The sequence below is a fragment of the Gekko japonicus genome, unplaced genomic scaffold (assembly GCF_001447785.1).
Source record: "Gekko japonicus isolate JY-2015 unplaced genomic scaffold, Gekko_japonicus_V1.1 scaffold3835, whole genome shotgun sequence".
Classification (NCBI taxonomy): domain Eukaryota; kingdom Metazoa; phylum Chordata; class Lepidosauria; order Squamata; family Gekkonidae; genus Gekko; species Gekko japonicus.
In genome coordinates this window covers 84,235-93,084 of record NW_015165353.1, presented here as the reverse complement: position 1 = coordinate 93,084, position 8,850 = coordinate 84,235, and the positions used below count along the sequence as shown (strand labels likewise).

General features: G+C 40.9%; 1 pseudogene; it reads right to left on the bottom strand.

The window, feature by feature from the left end:
* The window catches only part of LOC107109889, a 24,621-nt pseudogene that overhangs the window by 14,401 nt on the left and 1,370 nt on the right, over nt 1–8,850 (bottom strand).

Below are 8,850 nucleotides of genomic sequence, written 5' to 3'. Positions count from 1 at the left end.
CAGTTGATGATAATTATCCAGAGTGGTTTTCAGCAGAAAGGGCAAGTTCATTTCCACAGAGCAGGAGGTCTTTCCATTGTCTCCAGAGTCTCGGTCTGTGACACTGAAGAGCACAACTAGAGTATCTAGGGGAGAATCTTCTGCCAAAGGGCTGGTGATGGTTATGACTGATATCTCTGGGGCATTGTCATTCTCGTCCTCAATTTCCACCAAAACCTTGCAGTGGCCCGAAAGGCCTCCTCCATCAGTTGCCTTGATATCTATGTCAAAGCTGGTTTCTTTTTCATAGTCCACTGGACCCAAAACTGTGATTTCCCCAGTTGCCTGATGCAACTGGAACAAGTTGCTTATTTCCTCAGGCACCTGATGGAAGGAGTAGGTGATCTGGGCATTTGAACCCAAATCCAAATCTCTGGCTTCCACTTTCAAGACCAGAGTATCTCGAGGGCTGTTTTCCTTTAAACCGACTATATATTCAGATTGTGCAAACTGAGGGAAGTTGTCATTGTTGTCCAAAACATTAATTTTTATTTGAACTGTTCCCGTTCTCTGGGGCACCCCTCCATCAACAGCTGTGAGGGTCAGCCCAACATGTGCCTCCTTCTCCCTGTCTAGCATTTTCTTCAAAACAAGGTCCAGATATTTCTTCCCACCCCTGCCACTTCGTATTTCCAACTGAAAATTCCCATTGGGACTGAGCGTGTAGTTTTGGACACTGTTTTCACCCAAGTCTGGATCTTGGGCAGATTCTAAGGGGAACCGAGTACTTGCAGGGACGTGCTCAGGAATTGCTAGTTCTAATTCATTTCTGGAGAATTCAGGAGAATTGTCATTCACATCTTTGATCTCAATCTCAATATTGTTGATCATTAAGGGGTCGTGGAGCACAATTTCAGACAACAGTAAGCAAGGCTCCATCTTGGCACACAAAGCTTCTCTGTCTATCTTTTCATTTACAAACAGATTCCCAGAACGGTTATCCAGCTGGAAATATTGCTTATTGCTTTTGGAAACCAGCTGGGCTCTGCGAGCAGCGATTTCCCCTGGTCCCAGTTTCAAATCCTTCAGCACATTAGCCACCAGAGACCCACTTTTCTTCTCCTCAGGCAAAGCATAGTGAATTGAGACACACACCACTCCAGACAGAAAGAGTAAGAACAAAAGATACAGACCTTTCATGATCCTGAAGCTATGGTACATGGTGCCAGACTCTCCCAAGTCAGATATTTATGGTTTTCAAAACATAAAGAAGCTAGGTACCATCCAAAGATATTTTATCCTTCTGGAATAATTAATTTTGATCTGCTGTATTCATTGGTTTCCTCTGTTCCATCTTCCCATGTATATCCAACACCAACCTTCCCTCTGCATTGAATGAGGGTCTGCCTGTTAGGTTCCTGTTCATGCTGCTACAAATGAAATGCCAGAAATGCCATTTGCAACTCATCTGTTTGCTAATACTGCCATCTTGTGGTACTACTAGAAGAAAACCATGAAAATTGTATATTTCTTTATCGCAGCACCATTTCTCTAACTTTTGAGAACAGATCAACTAATATCTTACTCTGTCTTTCCGTCTCCAGTTGCAAAGTCATTCCCTCCTACCCCCCCCTCCCCTGTGCACATAAATGTAAGAATCTCATTTATTCTTTGGAAGGTTTGTGTTTTATTTCTAAGGTTTATTAGTAAATAGCCATTGTGAGCCACAGCTTCCATAAAGATCTCTCAGCCATTTTGCGTTTCATGTATACAAAATACACACCTGCTCAAACACAGCTACAGCAGATCACACCCCCAAGATCAATATGTTCAATGCTCTCATTTACATACAGTGACAATTATTAGTACATCTAAAAACATAACATGTGAAGTGGCTCCTACTGCCTTGGCTGACAAAACAGACGTCAGCCAGAAAGATGAAAGATCGAAGGGCAGAGTGCCTGCCCACTGAATGGGATGCCAAGGAAAGGCAGGGGAATTCATCTGCTCTTACCGCCTCCTCATCAAGCTCACCTTTCCCCTCTGCCTCCCTTCTGACATTGCAACTGACCAGCCAGACTATATAGTCCCAACCCACAGTTTGGGAACCACTGCATAAAACAGGAAGCAAGTGTGCATTATGCTTAAATCAGTGATACTCAGTGGCTTGGGAGCCTTATGTGGCTCTTTCACATGCCGCTTGTGGTGCTTCTGAGCACTGTTCCCCCGTGGGGTTTCAGGAAGGTGGGCAAGGCTATTGCCCAGGGGTGCAAGTGGCTGGCAGGCGTTTCCCATCTTGAAACAAATGTCATTGGAGGATGGCTACAATGTGGGACCCCATGAACTTCAGGCTGAGCTTCAGGCCTGGTGTCAGAGACAGAAAGGTCCAACAACCACTCACTGTTCTCTGCAGCCTCTGTGCTCTTATTACAACACCCAGGTCACTTTTGGCATATGGAACCATTGTTTTAAAACATCTCAGCTAAGAAAGATTTCTGGAGAACTTGAAAGTTTGCACACACATTTGTGCCATAAATCTGAATTGCAAGCCCTTCCCCTTCCTTCATATACTCCAGGACTGCCTAAGAACATAAGGACATAAGAGAAACCAATGTTGGATCAGACCAAAGGCCCATCCAGTCCAAAAATCTGTCACACAGTGGCCAGAAATACCAGGTGCCATAAGGAGGTCCACCAGTAGGGCCAGGACACTAGGAGCCCTCACACTTGACCCGCCCCCCAAGCACCAAGGATCAAGAGTGGTAGGGAGAGAGAACCTTTCATGCTCAGAGGTATTTTGCTAACTGAAAAGGTTACAGATATAGTTATGTATTTAATATTACTTGGTATATCTTATTATATGTGTTCAGTTGGTAAGGTGATACACAGGGCATACAGCACTCAGGTGGCTCTTTTAATAGACAGTAATTGCAAATGTGGCTCTCCGTGAGCCATGCAGTCAATACAACTGGCTTAGATTTATACTAATTGTACTATCTTTATTTTTCAGTTCTTTTGATTCAGTGGTGTTACAGTGTGAGTGGGTTACACAAAACTGTCACTAATATCAATACTTTTGGGGTTAATTTATCACTAATTTTATGGTAAATGATTCTTCTCACCTGACTCCTGACTTGATATTTTGCGCGGTGACCAGAAATCCTTAAATCCCCCTGGTTTTGAGCAGGCTCCACAGGAAACACAGGAAAGAGAGGCCTGAAAAACTTGTACTCACTGCTCAGGGACCCACCAGCTAAGCACACCTCATAGTTGTAACTGTGGTAAAGGGATCCAGCATCAGCATCTCCACAATTCTCTGTGAAATTTGGTCCCACTGGGAAATTCAGGGCGGAGCGCTCTAGAAACTTCCTCATCTACTGAATCTTGATGGCCACAAACACTACACAGAAACCAGAAAAATGAAAGAGATGGCAGCCAAGCACATGACCAGATTCATCATCAGAGTACGGTCCTCCTCCTCCATCACTTCATCCTTTGTTGCTATTCATTGAAGATACTCCAGCTCTGACTAAGATAGTGACATAGGCATTTTCTGGACCAGAATTCCAAGATGTTCTAATTCAACAGATGTGCATTTGGCACCAGACACATGACTCTCATCTTATGAAGCTTCATAAACATCCTTGTCTGTCTATTAATCTTGCTGATTAACATTCCTTTTTTGGTCCAGTATTAACTTATTGGTTATTTCATTGTAATATGTAACATCGTAACGTGTATATCTGTACCTCAAATTGTTTGACCTCTGAAGAAGGCCTCCAAGGGGCGGAAACGTGTCAGGTCAATGGTATTGGTCCTTTTGTTCAGGTCACTTACACTTTGTAGTTAGGCATTCATTAGGCCCTTATATTTTTAACTGTCTTTCTAATAAATACATGCATTTTTGCATATAATAAGTTAACACTAGGTTTCTAATACTGGCCCTTAATCAGGCTTCTTTCTTACCCTTGTGGTGCTTGATTTCAGATATTGGGTCAAGTTTGTTTTCACATCCCTGTGTCTTACGGTCTTCCTCCTCCATCACTTCATCATTTGGGATAGCCAACATCATTAATCATTTGGGATGCCATCTGATGTCTGGACTATGAGCAGGTATCATTTTCATCCAAAACAACAACTCAGACCTCAGCTTGAGAGCTCAGGGGAGGAGAACTGCTATTCACAGTTCTCACAATAACAATCACAATCGGTATCCACCGAAAGCGTCACCTTGGGCCTTGCCACCCCAAAGTCAGTTGAGCTGACTCACTGAAGAAGAATGTCACAGCAAGAGTGGAGGAATTAGGAAGTACTGTAACTATAATGCTGATGTAGATTGTGAGCCCTATTTCCGGCCCCATAAATTGTGTGCATGTCAATGGGGGAAGGAAGCCCTAGTATATAAATACATAAACCCCTAGTAATTATTTTTTTAATTCACACAATACAATACATGGTAGAACACATAATTATACAACCCAGATTTTAGGATTATAAATAAAATACGTATCATATCATGTCTTAACTAGACACATTGAGATATGCAGCCTATAAATAATCCGTTCACTGAAGGTTATAAACTCCTATATCTAGACAACTATAATATCACAGCTAAATTAAACTCATTTTGTCTACCAAACTTTAGGATACCTTAAAATAACTAGGATTAATTGTATAAGATTATTTTCTTTTCCCAGTCATCAGTTCAGTCAAATCATATAAAATTACACAGTCGAAAACATTGAATTAAATACCTAGTTCTTTTTTTAAAATAATCTAAAAATGGCTTCCAAGAATCAGAGAAGCTCAGTCAATTTAAACAAAGTAGCCAACTCCCATACTTTACTTATGTAAGCCTTAACATTTAAACATGTTGCCTCTTTTTAGTTTTTAGCTAACAATGTTTGATGGCTCTCAATAAATCAAGAACCATACTTTTATGTTTTATAGGTATATCTCTAGGCAAAATTCCCAATCATAAACAAATAGGACTATTTACTTGGGTTATTCCTATTTGCTTAATTTCCCTAATTCTGTCCCTTCAAAACTTCATAACTATTTATAAAACATATGTCTATAGTCCACATCTAGCTGTGTACATTTCCAGCAGCTATACTGTTCACATGCAAAATATGATGTAATTTCTGAGGACTCAAACCCCATTGATAAGCAACTTCATTATAAATTTCCTTCTTTCCTACATTGCTGATGGGGCCAAAGTAAAAATATTAAACTGCTCCTGTTCAGATACAGAATCACCCGTGATTTTTGCCAACTTTTAAAAACAGTACATTGTGCCAGTGGTGGAATCAGTTAGAAGACATTGATATATGGCTAAAACTAAGCCTTTTGAGCAGATTACATGTATATCAGTTTTTCACATTATGACAGTTGCCAATTAATTAGATTATTAACTTTAAAAAACCTGAAACCATTTAACCCCATTGCTTTTCTGCAGCATTTCTGTCTAGGCGAAACATTTACTTTTTAAATTATATATATAAACTTTATATAGTTACTGGCAGTCCAACTTGTACAAGGAGGTGTAATCTTATAGGCTTGGTCATATATAAATGATTTAATAATGACACTGGTGTACTCATTTTTTTCTCTATGAGACCCCAGACGTTTCTGGTACTATTTTTTAGGGGGTAAACATTGTCCCCCCCTTCTGTTTTAACAGCATGCCATGGTAACTGAGTCAAAACAATCTTACATCCAGCTTGTTAAGCCGCCCTGAGCCCGCGTGCGGGGAGGGCGGGGTATAAATGGAATAAAATAAAATAAATAATAAATAAATAAGTAAGGCGCCATAGAGCATCCTTTGATACATCAACCCATTTATTATTTTTAATATCACCGCTTGATGTAATCTCAATAAATTAGGAAAAGTAAAACTTCTAAAGCTACTCCAGGCTTTTTATTGATCCAAACACATTTCATGATTTCCCTTTGCCAAACTTGTAATGTTGCTTCAGATAAGGCAATCAGAATATTTTCAAATAGGAACAGAAGCTACGGGACTACAAACATTTTATGGCAGTAATCCTATCAAATGAAGCAAATGTAATATGGTCCATTGAGCCAGACCCAACTTTATTTGATGTCATACTATCTGATAATTAATATTATTTTGTGCTAGAGCTAAGCCAACACCCAGGTATCTCCCAGTAGATGGAGATACATTCAACTCCAATACAGCTGAAATCTCTTTTGGATATAGTCAGCTAAATTCAATCCAATTAAATCTGTTTTGTTAATCTTATAACCCAAAGTGCACTATATTCCTCTATGCATGTCAGAGTTCGTTCAATTCATTTCTCATGATTAGTAACAACAATATGTCATCTGCATAGAGGCTTATTGTATGTTCTTGTCCAGCCAAATTGATTCTAGTAATTCCTGATTTACTCCTAATTAATTCAACTAATGATTGAATATTAATAGCAAATAAAATTGCAGTCAATGGGCAACTCTGACATGTGCCTCAGTTAATCATTATCAGAACTAACAATATCCTGTTTACTTGAAGACGCTCACAAGGGTGACTATACACAGCTTTTATAACATGCAAAAATTTCCCTTTAATATTAAATGACTTGAGGTTTTTGAACAAACTCAATTCAATACGGTCAAAAGCTTTTTCTTCATCAAGTAGCATTAAAGTAATTTTTAGCTCTTTCATCTCCACATAATTCAATACAGAAATAACTCTTATTTGTGAACTATCTACCTGTCAAAAATCCAGTTTGGTCATACTGTATATACCCACCAATAACATTATTCAGTCCATTTGCTAGAATAGGTGTAAAGAACTTGTAATTTACATTCAGCAGAGATATTGGTCTATATGAACTATATGAAGAAGAAGAAGACGTGTGCATGCAAATGAAGGCTTAGACCCAGAATAAAACTTTGTTGGTCTTGAAGGTGCCACTGGACTCAAATTTTATTTAAAAAGTTAAAATGAAATTTGACTCTCAGAAAAATTGCAAAAATGTTCCATAAAGTGGCAGGTAATTGAGAGGGAGATGATTCAGGAAATTAATGGTTATGTACGTCTGTGGCTTTGGATTTTTAATTCTATAGCTTTTTAGAATTAAAAAAGGGAACAGTAACAGAAGACACAGCATGCAGAATATGGATGACCCAGCTACAAAGTGTTGGTTGGCTCAGAGGAAAATCCTCTTATGGATCATAGGCACAGGAGGACCTAACAGCAAGAAGAACAGGAATAATAAAGTGGCAGGTCAAAAGGAGATGGAGGAGTACAGCTGGATAGCACGTACTGAATGAGAAAACAAAAACTAGTCTTAAATTATACTTATCTAGCCATGATAGAGTCTCCAAGTAACAGCTGCAGACTTACCTGGGACAGTGTTTGTGGCCCAGGGCTGGGAGCAGGTGGATGAAGGCCATCTTGCTGGCTGTGAGCCAACTGCATGGCACTCAAGTGAGTGGTCCCTGCAGCAGCCTAAGCTTGGTGAGAGCCAAGCAGACCTGGTGCTCAGAATTTCCACTCTGATCTGCCCCTTCCCCATTGTACCTCGGCTGCAGCTGTGTGCTCTGTTGTTCCAGCTCTCTCCCCCACCCTCCCTTAGATTCTCAGTGGTTATGGATTGTGTTTTGGTCAACTTCATTTTTTAGTTATCCAGCATTTTTGTCAGACCTTGTTTGGGCACTAGGAGAGATCTTTCTGGGGGAGGCTGTGCCTATGTACCTCCCTCCTCCAGTTCAGGGACTTCCTTAAGGGGTCTTGGGGGTGGAGCTGTTTTGCAGTATGCCCAGTTGGGAGCTCTCGCTTGGCTCTCACCACCAGATGGCAAGGCAACCAGGCAGCGGCTTGTGCCCATTAATATCCGTGGGTCTTGCCACTCTGCAGTTTCCCCCCCAGTGGCAGGCTAGGAAGATGGGGTTATATCAAATAGCAAGCGAGTCACCCAACGCTGGATCCATCCCCATGCTGCACCAATGCTCCTGTGGTGGCATTCAATAAAGCTGTGGCATATTTCCCCCCATTCTGGACTGTATTGTTCTTCCTTCTTGCCCTTCCTTCTCCCCTGCCCCATAAAACACAATAAGGAAATACACAGTGAATTAAATGAGAGAAAAAGAAACTAAGAAATAAAAAAAATGTGACCGTTTAGCAAAAAAGTATTTCCGATGTCATACAATGCAGCTGAAATTTCCCAAGCAAATGGGACAATTAAGGGGAAAACACAAAGCTATTTACATACCTGATCTCTTTGTTTTTGGCCCTCCATCTGCTCAGGAGTCTCTTGAGAGACAGAAGAGATCCTGTGATTCTCAGAAACGTTTGGGTCTCCCATAGAGAAAACAGGAATGAGAGGCCTAAGGAATCTGAACTCGCTGCTTAGTGATCCACCAGTTAGGCAAACATCGTAGTGGAAAGTCCGGGAAAGGGATCCACTCTGAGAATCGACACCGGTTTCTGGGATCTCAGGTAAGGCAGGTGGGAACTGAGGAAGGGCGGTGATAAAACTAGACTCTTTCTTGTGCATTTTGATGACAACAAACACAATGATGCAAATCAGGAACACAAAGGACACCGCAGCCAAGCAGATCACCAGGTACATCGTCAAGGAGCCATCTTCTTCACCGGCTTCATGGCTGACATTTGCAATATTCAGATAAGGATCTGAAAAGCCATCCACTGGAAGGACATTCAGGGTTGCAGTACTGGTCTGGGGAGGGTGACCGTTGTCTCTCACCAGAATAATTAGTCTCTGCTTGTTTGTATCTCGCTCTGTCAGTGGTCTCCTGGTTTTCACTTCTCCGTTCTGGGCTCCTATGCTGAAAAGGCCAGGGTCTGTGGCCTTCAGCAATTCATAGGAAAGCCAAGAGTTCTGG